Genomic DNA, 8,201 nt, shown 5'->3' on the forward strand with positions numbered 1-8,201 from the left:
TCATCCTATGTAGCCTTCACTAGCCTGGTAGTCACTATGTAGCTCACACTGACCTTGAACTCCCAAGAATCCTCTGCCTCCGTCTCTGACATGCTGGAATTACAGTCGTGTACCATCATACCAGGCTTAGGGGTCCCTACTTTTAACACTTACACAACAAAGCCGGTTTGACTGAATCGACCCCTGATCTAGTTCAGAGCTCTCTCAGGTTAAAAGCAGATGAGTAAAAAACAAGGATAGGAAAACAAAACAAAACAAAACAAAAAACAAAAAGCAACCCATCAAACATAAATGAACAAACAAACAAAAAACAAGGATAGGAAAATTATATGCTTGTGCCATTCTAGTCATATGGTGGTGGGGTTGCTGTTAAAATGCAAAGAGGCAAAATACCCTGAACACTGACCAGGAAGACAGGGAGAAAGCCTAGATTTCAATATCGGTCCCATCGACAGTGAAAAGTATGAATTTGGACAATCCTCGAAGACATGGCTCTGAGCTTCCCGAGCTATTCAATCAAAGGGTTTGAGTCTAATAGATTCTCTAAAACTCCTTTCAATCCTAAGATCCCATAAGTAATAAGTGATTGAATCCAGTCACTCAGTAACTGACCCAGCGCTCACACTTTCTACAGCGATAAGCCAGGCATCATGGGCTGGCTAGCACACCATAAGCCGTAGTTTAGTGTAACTTTGGGCGGAAGACAAATTACACAGCCAGCAGCTGCAGATTTCAAAAGCTAGTGAGCTCAGCTACCTGTAGCCACAGGGTCTTCCTGAACTTGGCAAGTCTGAAGAATTTTCCTTCTGGGCTAGGTCAGCAGAGCCACTGGAATGCCCACATAACTCTCAGCAAAGCTGGGAAGAACTAACCAGCGGCACAGAACGCTGAATCACCAGTTTGCACTAAACATACACGGCTTTAGGGTAAGGAGCGACTGGAGAAATTACGGTTAATTCATTCCAAACGGGAAGGCTGGTGTGCTCTGAAGAGATCACATAAGGATAATAACCGTTTGGCGAGTAAGAGAGGGTTAAAAGGCAAGAACACCGACAACCCAGGGGGAAAGGCGGGTCTGTCTTGCATGGGAAATGTGCATCTGGAAACCGCAGGACCTACATGAAAGCCATTCTCTCCAACCACCTGCCCAGAAATCCAGCCAGACACTTCAGGACACAGGACAAGTGGGCACGTGCTTCCATTCTAAACCCAACAGGTGGCCAGCCTTAGGATCTAGACACAGCTGAGCTCCGGGATAGATGTAGAATGGAGCGCCTGAGTCCTTCCCGAGGTCTAGGTCCAGCTCTGTCGCCCTACCTGGATTTCTTGCCACTTGTTTGTTCTATGGAGTTGGGAAACCTTAAGGACAGGAGCAAAGCTTTCGGCACCGGGACAGCTCCGGAATCCGCGCGCCCCGCAGTCCTGTCGGGTCCCTGACCGCCCGCATCCCGGGGCCCACCGGTCCTCACCTCGCAGGGACAGCTGCAGCGCTGGCGACGATGAGCCCACATGTCCCCTGCGCGGCGGCCCCTTCCCACGGCCCCTGGAGTCCCGTCCCGGCGGAGGGGCGGGGAGCGCACAGGGGCGGAGGCGCCGTAGGGGCCGGGGCCGCAGGCAGCGCCCGCCGGACACTGTCACTGGGGAGATCCCACCGCCCCGCCCCGGAGAAGCAAGGCTCTCAGTCACGCTAGCCCCGAGGGTGACTCGGCCCTGCTGACGGGCCTTGTCCCCTGATCCGCCCTGCGCTGGGGGCTCGGCCACCGGTGAGGGGCGCGGGGAGGAGGGGCGCCTCCAGGTTATGTAATGCTCTGGCCTGCGAGTCGCAAGCCAGCTCGCTGGGGACTGCAGGGCTCTCTCTGGAACAGCCTTGTGAGCCTGGGACCTACACTCAGGGAGAGCCTGGGTGTTCTCAAAAAGAATATGTCCCTGCACGGCCAAAGAGTAGAAGCTGTACAAAGTCTCCTGCCGTGCATCTGGCAAGGACAGGGACCCTTGTCAGAACAAGGCACAGATCAGTCAGTCCTAAGGACTTGAGTTCAACTCGCCCGCAAAGCCCATGACTTTGGGCAGTCAACTTAACTCTGAGTCTCCTTTTCTCTATAAAATTAAAAAAAAAAAAAAAAAGTTTGCTTCACTCTCTTGCTGAGAGAAGAAAATGGGGTGTTGGGCGCCAGGTTCATTAACAGTGGAGGGTAGTACTATGTCCTATTTCCGGAGGAACCGCCAAAGTGATTTCCAGAGTGGTTGTACCAGCTTGAAGTCCCATGAGCAACGAAGGAGTGTTACTCTTTCTCCACAACCTCTCCAGCATCTGCTGTCACCTGAGTTTTTTATCCTAGTCATTCTGACTGGTGTGAGATGGAATCTCAGGGTTGTTTTGATTTGCATTTCCCCGATGTTTAAGGATGTTGAACATTTCTTTAGGCGCTTCTCAGCCATTCGGTATTCATCAGTTGAATACCAAATGTTTAGCTCTGTACCCCATTTTTAATAGGATTATTTGGTTCTTTGGAGTCTAACTTCTTGAGTTCTTTATATATATTGGATATTAGCCCTCTATCAGATATAGGATTAGTAAAGAAAGATCTTTCCCAATTTGTTGGTTGCCTTTTCATCCTATTGACAGTGTCCTTTGCCTTACAGAAGCTTTGCAATTTCATGAGGTCCCATTTGTCAGTTCTTGATCTTAGAGCATAAGCTATTGGTGTTCTTCTGTTCAGGAAAATTTCCCCTGTGCCTATGTGCCTGAGATAGCTGTCTCCTGAGAGGCTCTGACAGTACCCAACTAATACAGAAGAAGTAGAGGCTCACAGCCATCCATTGGACTGAGAACAGAGTCCCAATGAAGGAGCTAGAGAAAGGACCCAAGGAGCTGAAGGGTTTGCAGCCCCTTAGGACGAACAACAATATGAACTAACTAGTACCCTCAGAGCTCCCAGGGACTAAACCACCAATCAAAGAGTACACATGGTGGAACTCATGGCTCCAGCAGCATTCATATAGCAGAGGATGGTCAAGTCAGTCATCAATGGGAGGAGAGGCCCTTGGCCCTGTGAAGGTTCTATGCCCCAGTGTAGGGGAATGCCAGGGCCAGTAAGCAGGAGGGGTTGGGGAGGTGAGCAGGGGGAGGAGGGAGTGAACAGGGGTTTGTTTTAGGTTTTTTTTTTGGGGGGGGGGGACCTGGGAAAGGAGATATTGTAAATAAAGAAAACATCTAATAAAAAAAAGTAAAAAAATAAAAATAAAAACAGTGGTGGGTAAACGGTGTTTGCCCCGCCCTCCAGGAGGCAGTGTATGCTGTGGTTCTGGGCTAGTCATCCCCTTAGGCATCCTTCTAGGCCAAAGCAAAGTCTGAACTGGCAAGATCAGACTCCAGCTCATAAAATTTATCTATATACTTCTGCAATTCAGAATGGTCCTTTGGACGGACACAAGCTAGAAATGCAAACCTCTAAACGTCTTTTTTTCAACAAAAGTCCCCAGTGATTATGACAAATGGCAATGTTTGAAAAGAAATTAAGCTTTCAGGAAAAAAAATGAGAGGAACAGGAACCCACTGGTCAATAACAGGCAATATTCTACTTTGGGTTTGTTGTTGTTGGGCACGAAGAGTCTGTGTTTGAAGAATGGGTGGTATCATGTGGTACAGGCTGGCCTCCAACTTCCAGTCCTTCCCAGGTCAGTGCCCTGGTACTGGCATTTTAAAAACAGTGGAGTTGGGGGAGGGACTGCTCCATCCTAGAGTTTTAAACTGATGTTTCTGAAGCTCTGAGTTCCATCCCCTGCACAAACGAAATCCCTGCCTAGTAAGGGCCTTTCTCAGCTTGCCTGTTTCATTGTAAGTTTGTTTCCCTTTCTGTTGACCTTCCTACACATTAAGTATAAATCTGAATTTAAGGAATATTTTCACTTGCATGAAACTAGTTTAGATCTAAGAGAGTAGTAAATGTGTGTTTAAAACACATACAAAAAGGAGAATTCATTAGCATTAATCATAAGCTCATAAATGCAGGGTCAGCAATGAGCCCTGAGCCCTCAGCTATGAAGGTCTTTAGGTCAAAGGCTTGCGAACTCTGCCTTTGAAAAAAATGATTCTGCCAGTTAAATACTGTTCTTAGGGGCAAATCAGTCTTGTCTTCTATTTCAATAATATAGGACAGCCAGATTTTCTTAGAAGTTCTGGAGAATAAGATGAATCCTCAGACTTCCTTCTAAGTCACCACTCCCAGAGTGCTACGAAAGCCCAGAGCTGTTTTATTTATTGGTTTAAGAGCTGGGTCTCTGGCGTTTTGTCCTTGATGGTATTCAGATTTTGTTTGCTTCTCTGACTGCTCCCTGACAGAAAGACTTTTTAACCTTTGGGACTTTAGTAATCGGTAGTGTGTAAATGTCAATAATTCCCACACTCTGGAGGCTGAGGCATGGGGATGATGAATTTGAGTGTAGTCTGGGCTATATAACAAGACCTTTGACTTTAAAAAAAAAAAAAAAAAAAAAAAAAAAAAAAAAAAAAACGACAAAACAAGATCCAGCAAGATAGCAGCAGGTAAAGTTGAGTTAATTCCTGGGACATGCATGATGAAAGGAAAGAATAGTTTACTGTTTCAAGTTGTTCTCTGACCTCCACAAAATACACATGAAATAGATAAATACACGAAAATAATAATTTTCTTAAAGCCAGGTGATGTGGCTTGCTTGATTGAATGCTATTTACCATACACAAAGCCCTGGGTTCAATCCAAGCACCATAAGTCAGGTGTGATGGTGCCACATGCTCAGATTCCTTGTATGTGTATGACAGAAGCAGGAAAATCAGATAGTAAAAGGACATCTTTAACCTACTGGTGCATGCTAGCCTGGGCTACACAAAGCCTTAGCTCAAATAAGTAAATAAATAAATAAACTGGAGTCTTAGGAATATAATCCATTTAGTAGGTTGTTCTCAAATCAAGCCATTTAGCAGAAAAACCTACAGCATTCCAAGTTAGAACCCAGGGTTGTACTGTGCACGAAGAATAAGCTTGGACCCAGGGACAGCGCCTCTGCTCTCATTTAGCTTATTTCTAGACTAGAAAGCCAGGCCTGTTGAAATACACAATGCCATAGAGAGGGTGATGAGCCCTCTGGATAAATAAAGCAGGGCGTGAGGATGGAAGACTGACAGGGTGATTACTTAGATGATGAACACAAGGGAGGTCTCGAGTAAATGGTGGAGTTTGACCACAAGCTTGAATGATAATGTGAGTGACTCATGGATATCGGGAGTGTGAATGTTGCCAGAAACGGGTAGTGCAAAGCCCCATCATCATAGTGCTGCCTTTGACATCATAATGCTGCATCTTACATAACAAGGCTGTATTGTGACATCACTATGCAATGCTGTGCCTTTACAATGCTCCATTACGAGATCACACTGCTCTGCTGTAACATAATGATGCTGTGTGTGCATCATAATGCTCCATTGTGATATCATTGTACTCCATTATGAGATCACAACACTCCACTGTGGCAGAATAATGTCACATCATGACATTCCAATGCTCTGTTGTGACATCACAGCTCTCTACTTAAGATCACTGTACTCCGTTATAAGATCACGGTGACTGTCTTGTCATACATACTATGACACATGATAGTGTCCACTGTGACAAGACAGTGCACCCTTGTGACATCATAGTGCATCATTATCAGATCACAATGCTCCACTGTGACAGAGCAATGTTCCATTATGGCATCACAACATTCCATTTAGGACAGCACAGTGCTCTGTAGAGATTGCAGTACTCTATTATGAGATCACAATAACAGTCATGTCATACTGTGACATATGACACAGAGTCCCCTGTAACATAACAGTGCTCCATTGGGACATCATAGTACTCCATTATGAGATCACAGGGGCCCACTGTAACCTGACAACTCTCCATTAAGCTAACACAATGCCATCTTGTAAAATAACTGCTCAATCGTGACATTACAGTGCTTCACAGTAACATCACAGCTCTTCTCTGTAACATCATGTTCTCTTTTGTTGCTAGCACAGAGCTATCTTTCACTATGACGATGATGCACGTGACATCACAGTGTTCCATTGTAACATTTCCATGCTCCATGGCAATAAAATAAAGTAAAAAGTTTTGAGTAATTGTGAGTTGCTCATAAGTGTAACATGAATAGGCAGAGCCCATATAGAAAGCCACTTCCTAAGGGCTCCCCTTTCAGGCTGTTGAAGCTACCGCTGCTATGGGTGTAAGCCACATGGAATGGAAGGTGGTCAGAGGGAAGAAATCTCCTTTCTGTTAAGCTGAAGAGTCAGAGTTGCTGGAAGTGAGAGGGAAGCCCATCTGCTTATGCTCCTTGGAGGGAAAGCATAGGTGAGCACCTAGAATCCAAGCCGGGAAGAAAGCAGCACTGTGGGGTGGACCTTTCTGTGGGGTGGAAATGTTCTACATTCACACTGTTCAACAGCACTCCAAACTCTGGTCTGTTTACACGTATATTTTAAACAGGAGACTAACCAAATTTGGGTTGTGCATACTATTTGGTTTTAGTGCTAGTCTATTTTGTGGGATACATTTCAAGGGCTCCATACCAACCTGTGTCTAGTGTTCCCCATGATGGTCAGCAAAAAAACACATCCCTCATCATAGCAGGCTCTTTAGTCAGGGATGTTTACAGACTAGGGTTTAGGTAAAGAGGTTAGACCAGATATGGTGCTTTTCTGAGACCCATCACCTGTTCAAAGGTGGTGCAGAGTGTTAGCAGGCCTTGTGAGGTTTTAAATGAGATAATCACAGAACGCTTTTAGTGGAATGTCTTGGTGACAGTAAGCATGTAAAAATTCTTTACCCATATGGCACTTGTGATTGACCAAGATTCTTTGCTGGGCTAATTCTGAACCTCCTCATTGGCACGGCAGGAATCCCTGCTCCCTCACGTCTGATCTCCCTCCAAATCTAACCAGTTCTTCATCGCTCCAGGCAACACCCGGTCACTCTGCCAGTCTTTAACAGGAATCCAATAGGTTGGCTTAGTTAGCCTTTATCCCTGAAGTTTCCTCTCAGTGCTTTTCAATTATCCGACCTCCACCCTACACCTTTGCCTATAAAAATCTGCCTCGCCCATAGTATATTGAAATGTATACTGTGCCTGTCTCTTCCCTGTCACAGTGGTCCTTCCACCTGTCGGTATTCCTGAAAAGATTCTTCCTTATGATGATATCATTGGTCAATGTTTTCTGTTAACAGGAGGCATGGTAGTCTAGTCACATCCCTACCAGTTAAGCAGTCCTGCACTATGATGGTCAGCTGACTGGAACACTCAACTGCTCTTCCTCTTCCTCTCCAGCACTAAACACTGCCTGTGCCCTTCCAACCTGGAGACTCAGCATATCTGCTGAGAGCCCTACCACTGATGGCCAATAAGTAACAAGTGTGTTTGTTAATGAAAATTAAACTGCATGCAGCTCGGTGCGGTGGTTCTCAAGCTGTGGGTCATGACCCTTGGCCTCAAAGGACCCCTTCACAAGGGGTTGCCTAAGACCACGGGAAAACACAGAGATTTACATTATGATTCATAACAGTAGCAAAATTGCTGCTATGAAGGAGCAACAAGAATAATGTTATGGTGGGGGGGGGGGTCACCATAACATGAGGGACTGTATTAAAGGGCCGCAGCATTAGGAAGGTTGAGTGCACTGGCTTAGTGCAATTAATCTGCAGAGGAGATTCTGAGAAACATGACACCTCCAGTACATCCATTATGGAAAGAGTATTTGTTCCTGTTACTTAGTCAAACAGAATGTGTGGATTCAGCAGAGTCAAATGAGAACATGGGCCCCAGACAAGGAACCTGCACAGTGTCAACATCAGAAAGCCACCAGAAAGCTGGCCATGGGGGCCATGGGAGTATAACATTGAGGATTTTGCCTGAATAGAATTTGAAATGTTATTTTCAAGGCTAATAAATGTGTTAAGGATAACTATAAACATCATACATACAATGAAAAAATATGCCATCAATTACATGGAATTGAAATTGGTAAGAGAATATAGTGAAATTCTTCCATGGACTCCATTAAATATATATATAAATATAAATATATTTACATATATACATATGTATATATGTACATGTATACATATATGTATATATGTATGTATGCATGTGTACATACATATAGGTTTTTCAAGACAGGGTTT

The 8,201-nt window shown here is 44.9% G+C and overlaps 1 protein-coding gene across 1 annotated transcript in view; it reads right to left on the reverse strand.

The window, feature by feature from the left end:
* Window positions 1–1,728, reverse strand: part of Slc16a12 (solute carrier family 16 member 12) — a 78,134-nt gene extending 76,406 nt beyond the window's left edge. The window contains exon 1 of the mRNA XM_031390142.1: window positions 1,470–1,728. The gene's annotated coding sequence lies outside the window, so the exon portion shown is untranslated. The remainder of the gene's footprint in view (window positions 1–1,469) is intronic.
* Between the last annotated feature and the right edge of the window lie 6,473 nt (window positions 1,729–8,201).

The sequence above is a fragment of the Mastomys coucha genome, unplaced genomic scaffold (assembly GCF_008632895.1).
Source record: "Mastomys coucha isolate ucsf_1 unplaced genomic scaffold, UCSF_Mcou_1 pScaffold21, whole genome shotgun sequence".
NCBI lineage: Eukaryota > Metazoa > Chordata > Mammalia > Rodentia > Muridae > Mastomys > Mastomys coucha.